Below are 14,025 nucleotides of genomic sequence, written 5' to 3'. Positions count from 1 at the left end.
TTCCCTCTTCTCCAATAGCCCCCGATAGTACCTGGGATAAAGAGAGCGTGCCTTTGATTAGAACAGGCTTACATGAGCCAGGCATTGTGCTAAGTGCTTTATATCCGTTGTCTCTGATGCTTAAAATCATCCTGTGAGGAATTAGCATAATTATCCCCATCTTACAGATGAAGACGTTGAGGCTCAGAGAGGAGACAAAGTGACTTGCCCAAGGTCACACAGCTAGTAAGTGGCAGAAAAGGGATTTGAGCTCAGGTCAGACTCAAGCTCGTGCTTTGCAATACTGCCTTTCTGGGCTGGGAAGAAGCAGGCAACAGCTTAGAGTGGGCCAGGTGTGGTGGCTCATGCCTGTAATCCCAGCACTTTGGGAGGCTAAGGCAGGAGTTCACTTGAGGCCAGGAGTTCAAGACCAGCCTAGGCAATGAAGAGAGACCCCCCCCCACCCCCACCCCACTTTCTTTTTTTTTTTTTGAGATGGAGTCTCACTCTGTCACCCAAGCTGGAGTGCAGTGGCACGATCTCAGCTCACTGCAACCTCTGCCTCCCAGGTTCAAGCAATTCTCCTGCCTCAGCCTCCCGAGTAGCTGGGACTACAGGAGCGTGCCACCACGCCCGTGTTGGCCATGATGGTCTCAATCTCTTGACCTCGTGATCCACCTACCCCGGCCTCCCAAAGTGCTGGGATTACAGGCATGAGCCACCGTGCCCAGCCGAGAGACCCCCTTTTTGTTTAAAAATTATGTTCTGTGTTCCCAGAGGTAAATTTTTTTTTCTTGTTAAAAATAAATTTTGGCCGGGCGCGGTGGCTCACGCCTGTAATCCCAGCACTTTGGGAGGCTGAGGCAGGGGGATCACGAGGTCAGGCGATCGAGACCATCCTGGCTGACACTGTGAAACCCCGTCTCTACTAAAAATACAAAAAATTAGCCAGGTATGGTGGCGGGTGCCTGTAGTCCCAGCTACTCGGGAGGCCGAGGCAAGAGAATCGCTTGAACTCAGGGGGCGGAAGTTGCAGTGAGCTGAAATTGCACCACCACACTCCAGCCTGGGCGGCGGAGCGAGACTCCGTCTCAAAAAAATAAATAAATAAAATAAAATAAAATAAATTTTGCCAGGCACGGTGGCTCACACCTGTAATCCCAGCACTTTGGAAGGCTAAGGAGGGTGGATCACCTGAGGTCGGGAGTTCGAGACCAGCCTGACCAACATGGAGAAACCCCATCTCCACTAAAAATACAAAAAAAAGTGACCCGAGATCACACCACTGGACTCCAGCCTGGGCGACAAGAGTGAAACTCCATCTCAAAAAAATAAAAAGGTAGCCGGGCGCGGTGGCTCAAGCCTGTAATCCCAGCACTTTAGGAGGCCAAGGCGGGCAGATCATGAGGTCAGGAGATCGAGACCATCCTGGCTAACACAGTGGAACCCGTCTCTACTAAAAAAAATACGAAAAAATTAGCCGGGCGTGGTGGTGGGCGCCTGTAGTCCCAGCTACTCGGGAGGCTGAGGCAGGAGAATGGCATGAACCCAGGAGGCGGAGCTTGCAGTGAACCTAGATCACGCCACTGCACTCCAGCCTGGGCAACAGAGCAAGACTCCGTCTCAAAAAAATAAAATAAAATAAAATAAAAAATAAAAAAGTAGGCCAGTGCGGTGGCTCACGCCTGTAATCCCAGCACTTTGGGAGGCCAACGAGGTCAGAGACGAGGTCATGAGATCGAGACCATCCTGGCCAACATTGTGAAATCCCATCTCTACTAAAAATACAAAACTTAACTGGGCGTGGTGGCATGTGCCTGTAGTCCCAGCTACTCTGGAGGCTGAGGCAGGAGAAACACTTGAACCCAGGAGGCAGAGGTTGCAGTGAGTTGAGATCACGCCACTGCACTCCACCCTGGCGACAGAGTGAGACTCCCTCTCAAAAAATAAATAAATTTATGTATTAGGGTCTGGGTGCAGTGGCTCACGCCTGTAATCCCAGCACTTTGGGAGGCTGAGGCAGGTGGGTCATTTGAGGTCAGGAGTTCGAGACCAGCTTGGCCAACATGGTGAGACCCCATCTCAACTAAAAATACAAAAAATTAGCTGGGTGTAGTGGCACGCACCTGTAATCCCAGCTACTCAGGAGACTGTGGTAGGAGAATCGCTTGAACCTGGGAGGCTGAGCTTGCAGTGAGCCAAGATCATGCCACTGCACTCCAGCCTGGGCAACAAAGTAAGATTCCTTCTCAAAAAATAAAAATAGGCTGGGCTGTAATCCCAGCACTTTTGGGAGGCTGAGGCAGGAGGATCATGAGGTCAGGAGTTTGAGACCAGCCTAACCAACATAGTGAAACCTCGTCTGTACTCGAAATATAAAAAATTAGCTACGCATGGTGATGCACACCTGTAATCCCAGCTACTCAGGAGGCTGAGGCAGGAGAATCTCTTGAACCTGGGAGGCAGAGGTCGCAGTGAGCCGAGATCACGCCATTGCACTCCAGCCTGGTCAACAGAGCGAGACTCCATCTCAAAAATAAATAAATAATAAAAATAAAAATAAATAAATAAATTTTAGGCCAGGCGTGGTGGTTCATACCTGTAGTCCCAGCACTTTGGGCAGCTGAGGCAGGCAGCTCACTTGAGGTCAAGAGTTTGAGACCAGCCTGGCCAACCTGGTTAAACTTGGTTTCTAAAAACCAGCCATGGCCGGGCGTGATGGCTCACGCCTGTAATCCCAGCACTTTGGGAGGCCGAGGCGGGCGGATCACGAGGTCAGGAGATCGAGACCATCCTGGCTAACATGGTGAAACCCCGTCTCTACTAAAAATACAAAAAAATAAAAAATTTGCCTGGCGTGGTGGCGGGCACCTGTAATCCCAGCTATTCGGGAGGCTAAGGCAGGAGAATGGCGTGAACCCAGGAGGCGGAGCTTGCAGTGAGCCAAGATCGCGCCACTGCACTCCAGCCTGGGCAACAGAGCTAGACTCCATCTCAAAAAAAAAAAAGCCATGCAAGTCAGGCCTGGATTTGAGTCTCAGCTCTGCCCACTTATGAGCTGTGTGACTATGGGCAACTGACGTGGCCCCAATAAAGCAGAGATAATAGTAGTGCTGTATTCACCAAGGTAATTAGCATTAGCCGACTCAGCAAACCACCACAAAACCTCTGTGGCTGAACACAATAAAGGTATGTTTGTCTCAGAGTCTAATGAGGGTCTGGTAGCCCTCCTCTATTTTGAGCTATACCATCAGAACATGTGGCCACCAGAGTGACCACAGCAGGGGAAGAGAGAGATGAAGACACATCAGCTCCAAACCAACTCCCCCATATTTGGGAGACATAACTTCTACTCACAGCTCCTTGTCTATAACTAGTCACTTGGCCCAAACTAACCAAGAGGGAGGCTGGGAAATAAGAATGAGCACACAGATCTTTCACAGGGAGTCAGCCACGAGGACCCATCTCCAAAGGGTGCTTTGAGTATTTGGTGGGCAACTGCCCACAACCGGGCTCCTAGGGTTGTGCTAGACAGCGACTCATTAGCCCCACACCCTGCCATCAAGTGTCCCCTGCTTGTACTCTGGTCCTGGTCCAGACTTCAGACACTCTTCTGCATCTATCAGCTCTTCTAGATGAAACACACAGCCAGGTATGGTGGCTCACGCCTGTAATCCCAGCACTTTGGGAGGCCGAGGCAGGCAGATCACATGAGGCTAGGAATTCAAGATCAACCTGGCCAACATGGCAAAACCCCATCTCTACTAAAAATACAAAAAAAAAAAAAAAAAAAATGAGCCAGGCATGGGGGCACATGCCTGTAGTCCCAGCTACTCAGGAAGCTGAGGCAGAGAATCGCTTGAACCTGGGGGGTGGAGGTTGCAGTGAGCCGAGGTCACACCATTGCACTGCAGCCTGGGCAACACAGCGAGATTCTGTCTCAAAAAGAAACACACACACAAAAAGCACAAGCCTCAGTGACAGTGGCCCCAGGCAGCAGGCATTCTCATTTCTGGGATTTCCTTGTCATTTCTTTCTCATTTCTGGGATTTCCTTGTCATTTCTTACACTTCCTACTTTCTCCTCATGTCAACAGGTTTTCACAACCACCTTTGAGCTAAGTCCCATAATTGTTCCCATTTGGATGAGGAAACAGGTTCCGAGAGCGGAAACAACCTATCAAAGTCCCACAGTGAGTCAGGGGCAGCTGGAACCAGCACCCAGGTCTGTCTAACCCCATTCCACACACAAAGCCTCACAACAGACTCTTACCAAACCAGATGCCCCCTGGGAACAAGATTTTGTCAGATTCACATCAGACGACATCCTTTCCACCTGCATCTCACACACGCTCAGCATTTGCCTTGATGAACGTGGCTCTGCTCCTGTTCCCTTAGGTCTTGGGTGAGCGCTAGTGACCTCACTGGAGATAGATAGAACCAGGACTGTGAGGGGCTTCTGAGGCTCTCATGTATCTTAGGTCCCACCTAGCTTTTTTTAATTTAATTTTTTTTTTTTGAGATGGAGTTTTGCTCTTCTCCCCCAGGCTGGAGTGCAGTGGCGCAATCTCAGCTCACTGCAACCTCCACCTCCCGGGTTCAAGTGATTCTCCTGCCTCAGCCTCCCATGTAGCTGGGATTACAGACATGCGCCACCACGCCTGGCTAATTTTTGTATTTGTAGTAGAGACTGGGTTTCACCTTGTTGGTCAGGCTGGTCTCAAACTCCTGACCTCAGGTGATCCACCTGCCTCAGCCTCCCAAAGTGCTGGGATTACAGGCATGAGCCACCGCACCCTACCCAGTGCCGCCCAGCTTTTGCCTTGCCTGAGACAGTGAGTGCCTGAGTGCCTTACCTGCTCTCCTCCCTTAATGTTCTGGGCCACATGGGTTTGTCTTTTGTGTTTTTGTTTGTTTGTTTTTTAAGACAGGGTCTCACTCTCTTGCCACAGGCTGGAGTGCAGTGGCGCAACCCTGGCTCACCGCAACCTCCACCTCCTGGGTTCAAGCGATTCTCCTGCCTCAGCCTCTCAAGTATTTGGGATTACAGGCACCCGCCCCCATGCCTGGCTAATTTTTGTATTTTTAGTAGAAACAGGGTTTCACTATGTTGGCCAGGCTGGTCTCAAACTCCTGACCTCAAGTGATCCATCCATCTCAGTCTCCCAAAGTGCTGGGATTATAGGCATGAGCCACCACGCCTGGCTGGCCACCTGGTTTTATGGTGAAGGAGGAGAGGGAAGTGGCCAGGTTCTGAGTGGGTGGGAGCCCCTTGAGAGGTGAGCCCTTCCTTGAGGTTTTCTCACCTTACACCATGTTCTCTATGTGGAGAGCTGGCTGGTCTTGCCTCTTCCTACACAAAAAAACTGTCAGGGCCAGGTGCTGGGGAGCCCCAGTCTCTGGGTCCCTGCCACACAGTGCTCACCTGCCAGCGGGAGGTCAGAGACTCAAGCAGCCATGACAATACAGATAAAACGCTGCCACAGGGTTATGGAAGCATGTTGGAGCTGCATCCAACCATTATGGGACACTGGGAAACTTCCCAGGGGAAGAGACATCCATGTCTGTCCAGTAGGAGGCAGCCAGGTAAGAATGTGGGAGAGGGCTGCCCGCCTGTAATCCCAGCACTTTGGGAGGCTGAGGCGGGCGGATCACCTGAGGTCAGGAGTTCGAGACCAGCCTGGGCAACATGGCAAAACCCCGTCTCTACTAAAAATACAAAAATTAGCCGGGCATGGTGGCACACATCTGTAATCCCAGCTTCTCAGGAGGCTGAGGCAAGAGAATTACTTGAACCTGGGTGGCAGAGGTTGCAGTGAGCCAAGATGGCACCACTGCATTCCAGCCTAAGCAACAGAGTGAGCCTCTGTCTCAAAAAAAAAAAAAATGTGGGAGAGTATTCCAGAGGCAGAAAACTTAGTTGGCCCAGGACACAAAGGGATTTGGTCTCGTTGAAAGGTGATCAGGGATGGTGATTTGCAGGTTGTGTCCACTTGGATTCTTGGTGCATGATGAAAGTCTCCCCCAAACACAATCGTAACCCAGCTCTGCATTTTGGTTCAATCTTGAGGCACCCAGGGAGGACACTTGGAAGGAAAGCATCCACCTTGGTCTGTTTCTCTTGTGTGAGCTCAGCTCTCCCAGGTGTCATAGTGGGCACGGCCTCGAGGGGGCAGTGTCCACTCAGAGATGTGCCCAACTGCCCTGGGAAGCAAGCCCTGGGAGGGCCTTGTTGGAAAGGTTCCAGCCTGCCAGGCCAGATTCACGAAGGCTGAATCCTCAGAACACATAGAAGAGGGGGTTCTCTGGCAGCACCCCTCTCAGGAGTTTGAAGCAACCAGGGGCAGTAAGGAGCAAGCAGTTGCGAGATGTGGATTCCTCAGGGCGTGCCCCCATGTGCTGGAAAACAGGTGGCAGAGGTTACTCTGCCTGGTGTGTACACATACATGGTTTGTTTGATCATATCCGGTATAAACCGTACTCAAAAATATTTGTCATCCGGCACCTACGGAGTTCAAAATACTAACACAGTACAGCCTGCACTGTTGTCCCTGGGGACTGAAAGGGGTCATTTTTGGGTGGCCTGACAGAAATGTGTCACAGAGCAGTGTCGCCAAATAGTGCCCCACTCTAGTTTTGCTCAGAAGGGGCCACATCAGCTGGGCAGGGTGTGGTGGCTCATGCCTATAATCCTAGCACTTTGGGAGGCCAAAGCAGGACAATCAATTGAGCCCAGGAGTTTGAGACCACCTTGGCAACATAGTGAGACCTATCCTCCACAAAAAATTTTAAAAATAGCCAAGCATGGGCCGGGCGCGGTGGCTCACGCCTGTAATCCCAGTACTTTGGGAGGCCGAGGTGGGCGGATCATGAGGTCAGGAGATCGACACCATCCTGGCTAACACGGTGAAACCCCGTCTCTACTAAAAGTACAAAAAATTAGCCGGGCGTGGTGGCGGGGGCCTGTAGTCCCAGCTACTAGGCAGGCTGAGGCAGGAGAATGGCGTGAACCCGGGAGGCGGGGCTTGCAGTGAGCCGAATTGCACCACTGCACTCCAGCCTGTGCGATAGTGCAAGACTCCGTCTCAAAAAAAAGAAAAAAAAAAACAAAGCCAAGCATGGTGGTACCCAGCTACTCAGGAGGTTGAAGTGGGAGGATCGATCCAGCTCAGGAGGTCAAGGCTACCATGAACCATGATCACACATTGCACTCTAGCATGGGTGATAGAGTGAGGCCCTGTCTCGAAAAAAAGGAGGGGCCGCTTGGGGAGAGAGGGAAGGGAGGAAGCCCAGGCCAAGGGCCCAGTGCCTCTGTGGTTGGGGCTAAGGGATGTTGGGGCCCCCAACCCTGATTCTTCGGAGGAATTGGGAGGAAAGCTCCAAGTTCCACATCATGTGGATGGGCCTGAGAATGAGGTGAAAGGTAACAATCACACACCCAAACCAGTTATGAGCCAAAGGTTTCACCAGATAAGGGATTGATGGCCACAATCACCAGCACATATGCAATTCTGTGGGTCAGACAGGGAGCTGAGTCTCCATGCCCCGCAGTATCTCATTGACTGCCCCCAACAACAGAGAGTGGTTGAGAGTCCCCATTTCCAAATGGAGCAAACTGAGGCTCGGGGGATGCAGATAAGTAGCGAAGCTATCTGATTCCAGAACCTGGCTGAGTAGCCACAGTGTGCTGCCTGCCTCCCCAGTGGAGCCTCTTGAGTCTCTTATCTGAGGTCGGGCATTACTAAAACAGGAATCGGAACTTGAACCCAGCACTCTCCAAGCCCTTAAGCCTCAGGTCTTAACCACAGAGCCCTGCTATGTTTGTTGTATGTTGTATCTGCCCAGGGCCCTGACCTAGCGGCCAGGTCAGTGGCCAGAAATGATCAGCCTCTGCCTTGGACTTGGCCTGGGCCCCTCCTTCCTGGTTCCTGTAGGTAGCCTGCTCGGCTTCCTTCCCAGTGAGCCTCTCATTCCTAACATCAGCAATTCTGGACAGGAGTAAAGTCCCTCTTGACCTTTGACTCCTTCAGCTTCTCATGTTCATCCCACAATCCCAAAAGGTCTTGGCGGAATAATCATTATAGCAGCTAATGAGCACATTCTAACTTGGAGAACATTCTCTGTGCCAGACCCTGAGCCTAATGCTCTGCCTATCACATGTGTTCCTCATGGCCACCCTGAGAGGTAGGTAGAGTTGTCCCCATTCTCCAAATGAGGTAAATGAGGCTCAGAGAGGTTAAGTCACTTTCCCAAGGAAGCACAGAGAAGGAGCAGACTCAGAGTTTGAAGGGGTTTCAAACACTTGCTCTTTAAAGGCCAGGTACTAATTCCCAAACTTCTGAGTATCACAATTATCTGAGGGGGATGTTTTGTTTTGTTTTGTTTTGTTTTTGAGACAAGGTCTTGTCTTGTCTCCGTTACCCAGCTGGAGTGCAGTGGTGTGATCAGGGCTTACTACAGCCTCAACCTCTCAGACTCAAGCCATCTTGCCAGCTCAGCCTCCTGAGTAGCTGGGGCTACAGGCACATGCCACCATGTCCAACTCATTTTTGTATTTTTTGTAGAGATTGTGTCACCCTATGTTGCCCAAGCTGGTCTTGAACTCCTCGGTTCAACCAATCCACCCACCTCAGTTTCCCAAACTGCTGGGATTGAGAGGGATTTTTTAAATAAAGATTTGGGGCTGGGTGCCTATAATCCCAGCATTTTGGGAGGCTGAGGTGAGAGGATCACTGGAAGCCAGAAGTTTGACACCAGCTTGGGCAACATAGCAAAACCCCATCTCTACAAAAAATACAAAAATTAGCCAGGTGTGGTGCCATATCCCTGTGGTTCCAGCTACTTAGAAGACTGAGGCAGGAGGATCCAGGTCGAGGCTGCAGTGAGCCGAGATCATGCCACTGCACTCCAGCCTGGGTGACAGAAAGAGACCCTGTCTCTAATAAATAAATAAAGATGTGGGTGTCCAACCTCTAGGAATCCTGACTTTGCAGGCCCAAAAATATATTTTAATAAACTCCTTGGGTGTTGTTTTGTTTTGTTTTGTTTTGTTTTGTTTTCTGTTTGAGACAGAGTTTCACTCTTGTTGCCCAGGCTGGAGTGCAATGGCACAATCTCAGCTCACTGCAACCTCCGCCTCCTGGGTTCAAGCGATTCTCCTGTCTCAGCCTCCCAAGTAGCTGGGATTACAGGCATGTGCCCCCATGCCCAGCTAATTTTGTATTTTTAGTAGAGACAGGGTTTCACCATGTTGGTCAGGCTGCTCTCGAACTCCTGACCTCAAGCGATCCACCCGCCTCAGCCTCCCAAAGTGCTGGGATTATAAGCATAAGCCACCGCACCTGGCCCCTTGGGTGTTCTTGCTACATTGCTCTGTGCGCGTACCTTGATGGTTGATGAAATTGCTTCTTCTGACTACCAGTAATCACATCCTCTGAAATCCTGCCTCAAAACCAGCCCATCTTCAAACACATCTACACAGCCACCTGACCCTAAATGTTTGCTGTGGTCCGTGCTAGATCAAACCCAGGCATGATTTTTATCTGGATTCGCCCCAGAGCTGTCTCCCAGACCCTGCATTTGCTGGCTCCATTCATTCCCTGGAGTTTCCTCGCTCCTCCACCCTCCACAATTGCACCAGCAAACCTGCGCAGCTGGTTTGCCAGGGAGGAGCAAGACCTGTTTTCCCATCTTAGGGCTCTTCTCGCTTCTGATTTCATAGGTGGTCAGAAAGTACATGTAGGGTTTGAGGTGGGGACTGCTGGAAGAAGAGTGCGGGCAGGAGGTCATTTTGACTGCAGCCTGCTTTGCAGACCCCATAGCTGCTGGAAGGTCCTGGGACAGCACCCCCACCCCCACCACTAACCACACCCTGGCCGCCTACCTGCGATGCTTGTCTCCTAATCAGCCTCCACCACCCACAGCAGCATCCGGATACAGAGTCACCGAGATAGGAGCTCCTTTGGTGTGACTAATGTTAGTCCCTTCTGTTACCCAGCCTATCTCTGGTATAAGTTTCCAGGCTCCTGCTAAAGTGCTTGGAGGGGCTGGGCACGGTGGCTCACATCTGTAATCCCAACACTTTGGGAGGCCAAGGTGGGTGGATCACCTGAAGTCAGGAGTTCAAGACCAGCCTGGCCAACATGGTGAAACCCCGTCTCTACTAAAAATACAAAAATTAGCTGGGCATGGTGGTGTGGGCCTGTAATCCCAGCTATTCGGGAGGCTGAGGCAGGAGAACCACTTGAACCCTGAAGGGAGTGATTGCAGTGAACCGAAATCACTCCATTGCACTCCAGCCTGGGCAACAAGAGTGAAACTCCGTCTCAAAAAAAAAAAAAAAAAAAAAATTGGCCGGGCACGGTGGCTCACGGCTGTAATCCCAGCACCTCGGGAGGCAGAGGTGGGCTGATCACGAAGTCAGGAGATCAAGACCATCCTGGCTAACACGGTGAAACCCTGTCTCTACTAAAAATACAAAAAATTAGCCGGGTGTAGTGGCGGGCGCCTGTAGTCCCAGCTACTTAGGAGGCTGAGGCAGGAGAATGGTGTGAACCCGGGAGGCGGAGCTTGCAGTGAGCCGAATTGCGCCACTGCATTCCAGCCTGGGTGACACAGCAAGACTCCATCTCAAAAAAAAAAAAAAAAATTAAATTAAATAAAAAAAAAATAAAGTGCTCAGAGGATAGGGTTAGTCAGGGACTAACAGAATGTTTCAGAGGAAATCAAGATATTGATGATATGGTGGCAGGGATGGTTTTTTTATTTGTTTTTTAAACTATGGCCAAACAGAAAGCTCAGCAGGCCATGTCATGGAGATAGACCATGTAGACATAGGCCAGGCTGGTAGCTTCACCTTATCTGGCCTTAGTTTCTTCACCCATAAAATAGGTCATATCACGCCTGCTATAGTCACGTCTGAAGGGTTCATCTGTATGGAGACTGATTTAATGACTGTAAAGTTGTAGGTAAAATGTCAGCTCATTAGTACGACTGACACTTTGTGTGTCCCAAGCATATTCCTGGCCCTGGGGGAATGCAAGGTTGTTATAGCTTAAAGTAGGACTTCAACGAGCTGACATTCCAGGTGCCTGGGAGGGCTGCTGCAGTGGGGTCTGAGGAGGGCTGGGGATGAGTAGAGAGGGGGCACTTAAGAGAGGGAAGTGGGCTGGGGAGAGTAGAAGGGAAAGCTGACCTTGAAAGCTGCAGTTAGGTAGGCATTGGCATTCCTTCCACAGTATTTTTTCAGGCACTGCTCTAAACTCTGGGGATGCAAAAGTGAGCAAAGCAGACATCTCTGCCCTCCTAGAATTTACATTCTAGGGGGAAAGGAGACGTATAATAAACCAGCTAAAAAATAAATCTTTGTTCAGATGGTGATAAGGGCTAGAGAGAAAAATAAATCAGGAAAGACGGATGGGACCTGAAGCTCACCAAATTTGAGTCTCCCTGCCTCTCCCAAATGTATATTGAATGAATTCAAATTTAAGTCCAGGGCCTAGGAAGGGGAGCATTCAGGAACACTTTTTTTTTTTGAGATGAAGTCTTCTTCTGTGTCACCTAGGCTGGAGTGTAGTGACATGATCTCGGCTCACTGCAACCTCTGCCTCCCGGGTTCAAGCGATCCTCCTGCCTCAGCCTCCCAAGTAGCTGGAATTACAGGCGTGAGGCACTGCATGGCCTCTGGGGCAGTTTTAAATAAAGTGAGAAGGCGTCAGTGCAGTGGAGACTTAGAGGTGAGAGAGGGAGCCGTGGCTCCCTGGGGGAAGTCCCCTGGGGGAAGAGTGTTCCAGGCAGGGGAACAGCAAGCAGAAAAGGTCCTGGGGCAGGTGTGATCGGGAACAGCGAAGAAGCCAGCACGGGCCGGGCACAGTGGAGCGCACCTGTAATCCCAGCTACTCAGGAGGCCAAGGCGGGAGGATTGCTTGAGCCTAGGAGTTTGATATCAGCCTGGGCAACATATCAAAACCTCATCTCTATTAACAAATTAAAAGAAAAAAGAGGCTAGGCGTCGTGGCTCACGCCTGTAATCCCAGCACTTTGGGAGGCCTAGGCAAGTGGATCACCTGAGGTCGGGAGTTCGAGATCAGCCTGGCCAACATGGTGAAACCCCATCTCTACTAAAAATACAAAAATTAGCTGGGCATGGTGGTGGGACATCTGTAATCCCAGCTACTTGGGAGACTGAGGCACGAGAATGGCTTGAACCCCAGAGGCGGAGGTTGCAGTGAGCCGAGATCATGCTACTGCATGCCAGCCTGGGTGACAAAGCGAGACTCCGTCTCAAAAAAAAAAGAAAAAAGAAAGAAAAAAGAAGCTAGGGCTGGGTGCGGTGGCTCATGCCTGTAATCCCAGCGCTTTGGGAGGCCGAGGCGGGCAGATCACAAGGTCAGGAGTTCAAGACCAGCCTGGCCAACATGGTGAAAACCCATCTCTACTAAAAATACAAAAATTAGCTGGGCGTGGTGGTGGGAAGCCTGTCATCCCAGCTACTTGGGAGGCTGAGGCATAAGAATCGCCTGAACCCGGGAGGCAGAGGTTGCAGTGAGCTGAGATCACGCCACTGCCCTCCAGCCTGGGCGACAGAATGAGACTCCATCTCAAAAAAAAAAAAAAAGAAGCCAGTGTGGACTCAGCAAGGGCATCAATGGGGAGAGCAGAGGAGAAGTTAAGAGGGAATGGAGTGGGGGGTGTAGATCATGAGGGCTTCAGGCCGCTTAAGGACTTGAGCTTCTGTTTGTTTGTTTGTTTGTTTGTTTGTTTAGAGATGACAGGGTCTCACTCTGTTGCCTAGGCTGGAGTACAGTGGTGTGATCACTGCTCACTGTAGCATCAACATCCGGGGGTAAGCGTTCCTCACACTTTAGTCCCCCAAATAGCTAAGGACTGCAGGTGTGTGCCACCACACCTGGCTAATTTTTTATTTTTTGTAGACATGGTTCTTACTTTGTTGCCCAGGCTGGTGTCCAACTTCTGCCCTCAAGCAATCCTCCTGCCTCAACCTCCCAAAGGGATGGGATTAAAGGCACCCAGCCTTGGGTTTCTATTCTAAGTGAGATGGGAAGGGCACAAATGTGATAAGATCCAAATGCACTTTTTTTTTTTTTTTTTTTTTTTGAGATGGAGTTTCACTCTTGTTGCCCAGGCTGGAGTGCAATGGCGTGATCTCGGCTCACCACAACCCCCACCTCCTGAGTTCAGGTTATTCTCCTGCCTCAGCCTCCCGAGTAGCTGGGATTACAGGCGTGCGCCACCATGCCCAGCTAATTTTGTATTTTTAGTAGAGACGGGGTTTCTCCATGTTGGTCAGGCTGGTCTCAAACCCCCAACCTCAGATAATCCGCCTGCCTCGGCCTCCCAAAGTGCTGAGATAACAGGCATGAGCCACCGCGTATGGCCCAACTGCGCTTTTAGAAGAGGCTTCTGTCCACGGAGTGGAGGACCAAGAGCAGCAGGTGAATGGTGAGAAGTGGTCAGATTCTGGAAACACTCGTATTTTGAAGTTAGAGCCTGATGATTTAAATATGGGGTATTATAGCCAGGCGCGGTGGCTCACGCCTGTAATCCCAGCTACTCGGGAGGCTGAGGTGGGAGAATCACTTGAACCCAGGAGGTGGAGGTTCCAGTGAGCTGAGATCGTGCCATTGGGCGCCCAGCCTGGGCAGCAAAGCGAGACTCCGTCTCAAAAAATAAAATGGGGTATAAGCCAGATGCAGTGGCTAACACCTGTAATCTCAGCACTTTGGGAGGCCAAGGTGGATCACTTGAGGTCAGGAGTTCGAGACCAGCCTGGCCAACATGGTGAAACCCTGTCTCTATTAAAAATACAAAAATTAGCCAGGCATGGTGGTGTGTGCTTGTAGTCCCAGCTACTCGGGAGGCTGAGCCAGGAGAATGGCTTGAACTGGGAAGCAGAGGTTACGGTGAGCTGAGATCACACCACTGCACTTCAGCCTCGGCGACAGAGTGACATTCTGTCTCAAAAAAAAAAAAAAAAAATGCGGTGTGCACAGTGGTTTACACCTATAATCCCAGCACTTTGGGAGAC

The sequence above is a fragment of the Pan troglodytes genome, chromosome 11, assembly GCF_028858775.2.
Source record: "Pan troglodytes isolate AG18354 chromosome 11, NHGRI_mPanTro3-v2.0_pri, whole genome shotgun sequence".
Taxonomy (NCBI): domain Eukaryota; kingdom Metazoa; phylum Chordata; class Mammalia; order Primates; family Hominidae; genus Pan; species Pan troglodytes.
The sequence above is the reverse complement of the archived record's forward strand: the minus strand, read 5'-3'. Positions refer to the sequence as shown.